Source organism: Nelumbo nucifera, chromosome 3 (genome assembly GCF_055504915.1).
Source record: "Nelumbo nucifera cultivar China Antique chromosome 3, China Antique-T2T, whole genome shotgun sequence".
In the NCBI taxonomy this organism is placed as follows: domain Eukaryota; kingdom Viridiplantae; phylum Streptophyta; class Magnoliopsida; order Proteales; family Nelumbonaceae; genus Nelumbo; species Nelumbo nucifera.
Genome location: NC_142651.1, coordinates 35,804,212 through 35,812,500, shown reverse-complemented (window position 1 = coordinate 35,812,500; position 8,289 = coordinate 35,804,212).

Below are 8,289 nucleotides of genomic sequence, written 5' to 3'. Positions count from 1 at the left end.
GCATTTGTCATTTTATTTTTTTCCTGTTCTTTCTGGTTTTGTCCTTGAAAAACATTTTACTTAGATCTGATCAAATTCATGTTTTCCCAACTGAAACTGATTTTAGGCAACTAAATTGAAAAGATCCTTGAGTACTTTGGTCTTAGGATCATTAGGTTGACATGTGGCATGTTGCCATTGGTTGTCATTAAAGTTTTCATCATAAAGGGCACCTTGTTGCCTAATTGCCTAAGATGGATTTTTTTTATTAAAAAACATGATCTTAGGGTAATTACCTAGGTTATATAGCAACTAGCAACCATCATTCATTAATGGTTGCTATAATTTGGATTAAATAGTATAAGCTTGATATTAGAAAACGTTGAAAAGAAAATTCACAAAATATAGGGGCTGAGCGCCTGAGCCCGTCTTTGTCCTAGGAAGTGTTATATTGGACAAAAATTTATGAGGGTTCAAGACAGAATACACCAAGTGTGTTGATTGAACTTTACCAAATTAAAAAATATAAACACAATAAATATTTTAGTTTAATAATACCTATTTTATTACTATATTTTCAAAATATAAGAATACAAAAGTATTTCATAACACAAAAAAAAAGGTATTTCATAACACCATATGCGAATTAACTTGCCAATTCCCTCCATGAATGCCAATCACATATGGATTTCAGACACTGTGGCTCAGTTTGGAAAGAGTACAAATGCGAATATGTAATATATACAGTACAAATACATGCAAAATAAAACAAAATATAAGGTTTTGCATTTGTACTCCTTCCAAACTGAGCCTATGTATCGTAATCTTACTGCAGGATAGATTTGGCGTCTGTTTGGCATCAATGCCATTGATCCAGAAAATGGTGACATCGGCGTCATATCGAAAAAAATGGTGCTCCAGGAAATATCAATATGTTTGAAACTGTTTTTTCATAAAAAAATTGTTCTTGAAGTCACGCCTTGAAAATTGAGAATGTGTGGTTTGGAGAAATGCCAAATTTAATATTTTCTCAGATTGGAGTTTGTTGTTACCAACGAGGACATGTTGTGGCAGTGATATGGACTTCCTAAGTTCTTATAATGGGTATTAGTACTGAAAACAGATATGGAGCGAGATGTCTTTTGATCATGAGAAATGTAATTACAACCGGTGTCATTAGTTCAATTTCCATTGATTGTGTAAATATTTAATAAATGTGATAAATATAATTGGGGAAGTCCTCTACGGAAGTAAAACCTGGTTGCATGACGTCTTCTAGGTTAAAAACATTATAGATCCCAATTTTGGGGATTGATATAATTTATTGATTCTTTAAGTGAGGATCTGTGATACAATATCACATTGTCAATTACCCTAATCCAATGGCTGCCCTTAGAAGGAAAACATCTTGAATCCATTTTGAGGAGAATCCCAAGGCTTTTTGAAAATTTCTATCTTGAATGTCCAATTCTAGTGTTAACCAAACAAGGTCTAAAGTATTATGAATATCTGCCAATATACGACTCTGTATTTGCCTCATACTACAATACCTATACGTTGCACGAAGGAAGAGGATGATTTTGGGAGCCAGAGATCTGGTGTAACACGCTTTTGACACAGCAATGCATTGAACCCGGATCTCCTGTTCACAATAATTTGGCTCACGTCTACCCATATAATATCAGTCGCATATGGGGAACATCTCATCCTCCTATATTATATTATGCACTAAGAGATGTTCTTAATACACAGAGGTAGTGTGTTGTGAACACATGTGGGTAGAGTTCTTGTGGGCAGGAAATCCGGAGTCCAATTTGATGCCCACATTAGTAACATCTTTCCACAAATGACAAAGATAATGCATCTGATAGACCCTTGGTTACAACACATTAACACTTGCTACTTGTACTCTCCAATAAAATTGTGCCACGCCACCTTAACTTTGAATTTCAAAATTAACGGCAATCCACACCTTAGCGGAAATCCGACTCCAAAACGAAATTCATGTTCTCTCTTTCGTGATCCAATCAAATTTCGGATTCAGATATCTTATACCGATTTTATTTTATTGGATCGGATTGAAAAATAGGATATGGATAGAATTTGGATCACTATAAAAGACATGCATATATATAATAAAAATGGTTGAGAAAAATGTTTGTATTATTTTTTTTTTGTTTTTCTTTGTATAAACTATTTTAATTTTTTGGGAAAATCAATAATGCCGGAAAGGCTTTGACGAATTATAACCCGTATGATGAAAATCCACATGATCGGTTATTACTTTTATTGATTGGTTCATTGGCCCCAAAAATATATGACAAAGACAATAGGTTTAAATTTTTATTTTTATTTTCAGTCTTCACCTAAGAAAAGGTCTATGAATAATTCATAATTTGCTCCACTCGTAAGAAAATTTACACCGAGAGAATTTAGGGTTTTAGCACCATAAATATCCTGAGGTAAAATAGCACCCTTATTTCATTAGTTTGCAACGAGAAGTTGTCCAAACAGATGAGAACATTCGAGGTTATCAATGCCACTCCCCTGCATTTCGTGGCTATCATACAGAATGGCTTACCATGGGGAAGAGATCCATGCCACGGCCACCTCCAAATATAATGGCACAATGGCAGCCATAATTGGGACATTCTCTTTAATTTTTGTTTCTTCTTCCTCTCCCTCCCTTTTGTGTGTGTATGGAGAGAGAATTAAAACTGCAACTGTAGATTAGCATCGATAAAGTCAGCAAACGAGGGATACGACCAAATCTCTGATCAATATTTGTGCCACAGACATGCACAAGGAATGCAAAATTTGTGCCAGGGAAGCTCAAATCTCTGATCATCCTTTGCTATATTCAGCGGAGATTGAAAATGAGAGGGCCTAATTCCCCAGTGATAACAGCAACTGCCACCAACCCAAGCAGAAGGCAGCACTAGGGGTGTCCACGATTCAGTTAACCGAATTGTAGTACCGGTTTTTCCATTTTGCCAAACTGAAACTGAATCGGTACCACCGATTAACTGGTCCACTGGTTTCGGTTTTTGACTGGTTCGGTTCTTTGGTTTTTCGGCTTTTTATATTTATAATATATATTATATAAATATATGTATAATATTATATTATAAATATTTTGAAAATATATAATAAATATAATATATTTATAAATAGATCATTATAAATATATTATAAGTATATATTATATATATAGTGAATATATATTTATATATAATACATAGAAATATGTAACATATATTAAAAATATATAAAATATACATATAAATGTATATACCGGTTGGTTCGGTTAACCGTCAGTTCTGAATCGGTCCTTCAGTTTTTCAAAAATTCCGAACCGATCGGTTCGGTAAACTGCATTTTGCAGTTTAGTTTTTTTTATTCGGTTCGGTTTTTTGATTTTTCGGTTTTTCATGGACACCCCTAGTCAATGGGACTGGTTTTGGGTTGAATCCCCTCCAAATCAAAATCAATTTGGATGGATTAGATGGGCAAAATGGTCTAAAATATTTATTGGATTGGATTGGATCCACCCACAATGAATTTATATTGGATTGAGTCAGATTGAATCAATATCCAATCCATTGATAGAAGATAAGAATATAAGGGTCAATCTAGTTGTGTAGTGATTGCATTCCCTACGAGCTTTAGCAAAAAAATGATCATTAAAGGGAAAATTTGATGTGTTAAAATAGATTAAGTCCTCACATGATATCACATGCAAATGGGCCAAAACATTTGAGTAGTGAAATGCCTATTTGTGTCAAATGGGGCCACCTGACAGAATATATTAAAGTAGTTTTGGACATGGTATACTTAAAAGCAGTTTTGGAAACACTGTATATTTAAGCAGTTTAGTAAAACCACAGGGCATATTTAAATAGAATAAGCATATATTGCACATCTAACCAATTCAAACCCCAGACCTGCAAACAAAAACTCTGTACACACTCTGCAAGTATGAGAATTCAGCCTCACATTGGGAATATCTCCCATGAATTTAACATAGATGTATGGGAGATATTTTCAATGTGTGCGCACTAGATGTTATGTGTGCAGAGTTTTTGCTTAGAGGAGATCATAGCTCCTTATTAATAGCATAACATGAACATTGCATGTTTTCAGATTTAACACCATGGCACAAAGTACATTCATTCATGTTCATGCTGTAGCTGTGAATACAGTGTGAGCACCGTTTTGTGAGAACTGTATATATTTATTAATGGTGTGAGCACCGATTAATACCACAGCATAACATGAATAGTGCTCACACCATTCTCACAACCACTTGCAACCGTGTATCATACATGGCAGTATTTGTATATATTTATTAATGGAGAAAGATTTCTCATGCAGTGGCTGTGAATATGGTGTGAGCACTGTTTTGTGAGGACTGAATCTGATCTCCTTACCCATGTCCTAAAATAGAATTTTCAATTCAAGAAAATTGTATGTATGTATCAGAAAAGTACGAGCTTCATGTCTGTATATTGGCCGTAAATGTTGATTCACGAACCAAATCACATGTTAAGGGCTCCAACTCCAACTGCTTAAACTCTTTTCAACACTATAGCAACCACGTGCTTAAAATTGCACATGAACTTGGAAATAATTGAGACTTCTCGTTAAAAAGAAAAAAAGAAACAGTACGGTAGAAGGAACCATCTTCCACATGAATTGCTTTTCTTCTTGCCGGTTCCAAAAGCAAATAAAAATCATCGAGTTTAAAAAGATGTTGTTTCTCAAAGCAAAGGTACAGAAACATCTCGTTAGTTGTATGTGTTTTTGGTTTTCAAATGTTTGAAGAGTGAAAATTTGTTTTTGTTAAAAAAAAAAAAAAAACATAATTTTGATGGTTTGAATTGTTTTTGAAAATAAGATTATTTTGTTTTCACTTCCCTAAACAAAAACAATGTTAGAAAATATGTTTTTGTTTTGGGTACGTTGATTATGATATTCGAAAGACATGATATCGGAAAAACTTGTGATCAATCGACCAGTATCATAAACATCTTAACCAATTAGGCAGTATTTAACAGAATTCAGGTGTGGGTTTTGATTGGTCAAAGTTCTTCCCGTGCCATGTCTTACTAGTATCATGGATTTTCCCTTTTGTTTTTCGCTGAATGAAAATTTAAAATAAGTGAAAACAAAAGCATTTACATTGTTAAATACCCCCTTAGGTTTCATGTACTTGATAAAACCTATCCTATAGTTTGTATATTACCATAAGACCCCTTTTAGTTTGCAACCCTTTTGCTTAATTGACCTTCATCAAGAAGGTAATTCTCATATCAACCTTTTATAGGCTGCATTTGTTTTTATGTAAATATGGACCGGTGTAAAACTTCACTCTCGGTCTGTATTTTCACGCGTTTGTTTTCAGTGTAAGTTTTACATTGATAATCGATGTAAATACATACTACATCAATTATCACACTTTTAAAAGGTCCAATGGTTCACTCATTTTAAACCCATCAGTGTTGAACTCCATCAATGTGCTTTTACATCGATAACAATTTACATAGAAAGCCATGGTTTTTTAAACCGAACCAGTCAGGGGTCCTGTTCAAACGGTTGGACCATTCGACCCGAACGACTGGCCCATTCTAACAAAAAAAATAAAACATTAAAAATTTTGAAAAACGGTCAAAACCATTTGAACGATTCAGACGGTTCGAACGGTTAACCGGCCGGTTCAGCAATTTGCTGACCAAAATCAACAATATTGGGGAAAAAAGCGGATTTGAGGAAAAACAAAACCGGTCAGGTGACCAGTTCCCGGTTTTTCCGGTCCAGTCCGATTTTAAAAACCATGCAGAAAACTAATACAACCTTAGGGAACAAAACCCTTCCACTGAATTATAACTTGGCTTGGAGAAGGCATTGAGTGCTCTAATATGTATTTTTAGAATAAAATCCCTAGACCCATGTCCTTCGATATTTCCACAAAAGGAAAATTGATTAAGTAGAGCCGTTGCAAAATTATAGTGGGTGTTTTAGTAACAAGCAAACTAGAAAATAGATTGAAACTAGTGTTTAAGTAAATGACTCTCTAAAGAAAACTCCATTTCGAAGTAAGCATGATTTGTCTATAGCTCCATGCTCAACAGAGTATTGATCCTCATACCATATCAACACTTGCTGCTCAGAAATTGAGATCTATCATTTGCCCTTTTATCACTGATTGGCGGTATATCAGGTGTTTAGGACGCCTCTAAAAGGCTGTGTGACAAACAAAAGGCAAATGCTAGCATGTGGAACTTAATGATATTAGAATGAAGCCATTCCACCAAGTTTGTAGCTGAGGTTTTTCACTTGTCCTATAAAAAATAGGGATAAGAGTGTGGTCAAGATGCATCCCACCTGTACGGTGGAGCTAAGATTTTTGGGGGTGGATTGAACAGTAAAAACTCCTAAAAAATATATATTCAATATATTAGTAGGATTGGTGGGGGAGGGGGGAATTAAGGTTTTAAAAACTGGACCGGACAGGGAACCGTTTCTTATTGGATATCAGCCCCTTACCGGATGTGACCATTATTATCGTAGGTCGTAGCGGGATTTTTTAGCTCTGCTTTTCAAATTGTTTTCACTTTGTTTAAAATAATATATGGAATGTTTTTCAAAAACAATATCAAATTGTTTTTACTTTGTTTAGTTTCCCAAGGCTGAAGATCTTAAAACCCAAAAATATGAAGTCTTTTTTGAATGAAAAATCTGACGGCCAAAAAACATAGTGAGTTTTTACATAACGATGCTCAAAGATCGTTTAGTTGGAGGTGTATCTGTCTGTGTGTCTTTTCGCATAAAAATGAGACAAAAAAAAAGATGAGGAGCTTCATTTCTAATTTCCTGAAATAAGATCGAATTGAAAGGCACGGTCTTTCAGCAAAAAGATATTCTCCCGACAAATGGAGAAAGATTGAAAAGCAAACTGATAAAATTCTAAATAACTGATAATCCGCATGAAAAGACACGCCAAACGGAGCCATGATGTTCCACACCACAGACTTGGGGAATAATTAATTGTAATAGGAAATCCTCGTTAATACTGGAGAGAAGATATGCTAAGAGGACCACAAGGAAGATAAAAGCTATCAGCTCCAATCATCAAAGGATTATGCCATGTATTTTTTTTTTTAGATTTTAAGTAAGAAGATGATTGTGTTTTAGTGGAATCTTTAGCTGGTATAACTACGCACCCTTGGCCTGCAGTAAATTTCAAGATCACTAAAAGTTGATCAGCCCTTAGTAGAACCCTCTTTAAGTTGCAAGGTGCCAATCGGTTAGTTGATAAGGTCTATTGCTAACTGATTGTAGTGGAGACTTGGGATCGAATCCCCCCTGCACAAGGGTTGGGGGTTATGGATTTGGGGATGGGCTACTGACCGTTGTATAGCCTCATGAAGCCAAAAGAAAAGAAAAGAAGAGAAAAAAAAAAGGGAACCCACTCTAACTTGTTTAGAGAGGATTATATGGGTCTCCTTCTTGGTGTATTGATTAAATCTTTTTTTTTTTTTTGTATAGTGTTTGTATTTGGGTGAGTGGAGTTTGTGAGCAAGTGGATTGTACTCTTTGGGTTTGTGCCAAGGCAGATCAAGTCCTCTCCTAATGTTAATATCTTTCTCTTTGATAATGGTTAATAAAATTTAACTTAACTGTCCTCTACCTAGGGGCGTTCTTTTTTCAGATTTTGAGAGGGGAAAAATTGGTCAATGGGATTTTGGTTTCCATTGATCAAGAATCCCATATTCTTTTTTCAGATTTATGTGTGGATCAGGGAAAGTTTATTTTCTTGGATACCACTTATCTGGGTAAATAATACCCATCTCCTAAGTGGGTAAATAACTTTCCCACCTAGGGGAAAAGTTGCCAACAGTTGAATGGGACAAAAATGCCCTTTTTAATAATAAATTTTTATTGCTAAAATGGTCATTGCTTTATTTAAATGAGATATAAAAGAACATGGGTAAATGCACTTATTTGGATAAGTGTTTTCCAAGAAAAACTATCCCAGGTAACTGCATTTACCCGAATAAATAACTTAATCATTTGCCCTTTTTAAGCCCAAGCCTCTCTAGGAAAACATATAAAAACCCAAGAACACCAAGCCACCTCTTCCTTTAGCATAACTTCACCAGAAATTCCTTTGAATTTTATCATCAATGTCTTTCAAAATCCTGATAATAAACCAAACCATAGATATGCAATGCTTTGACATAGATTGTGCCATAAATTTAATCGGAGTCTCCCAATTAGGGATGATTTAGCTCGATCAATGATGAATCA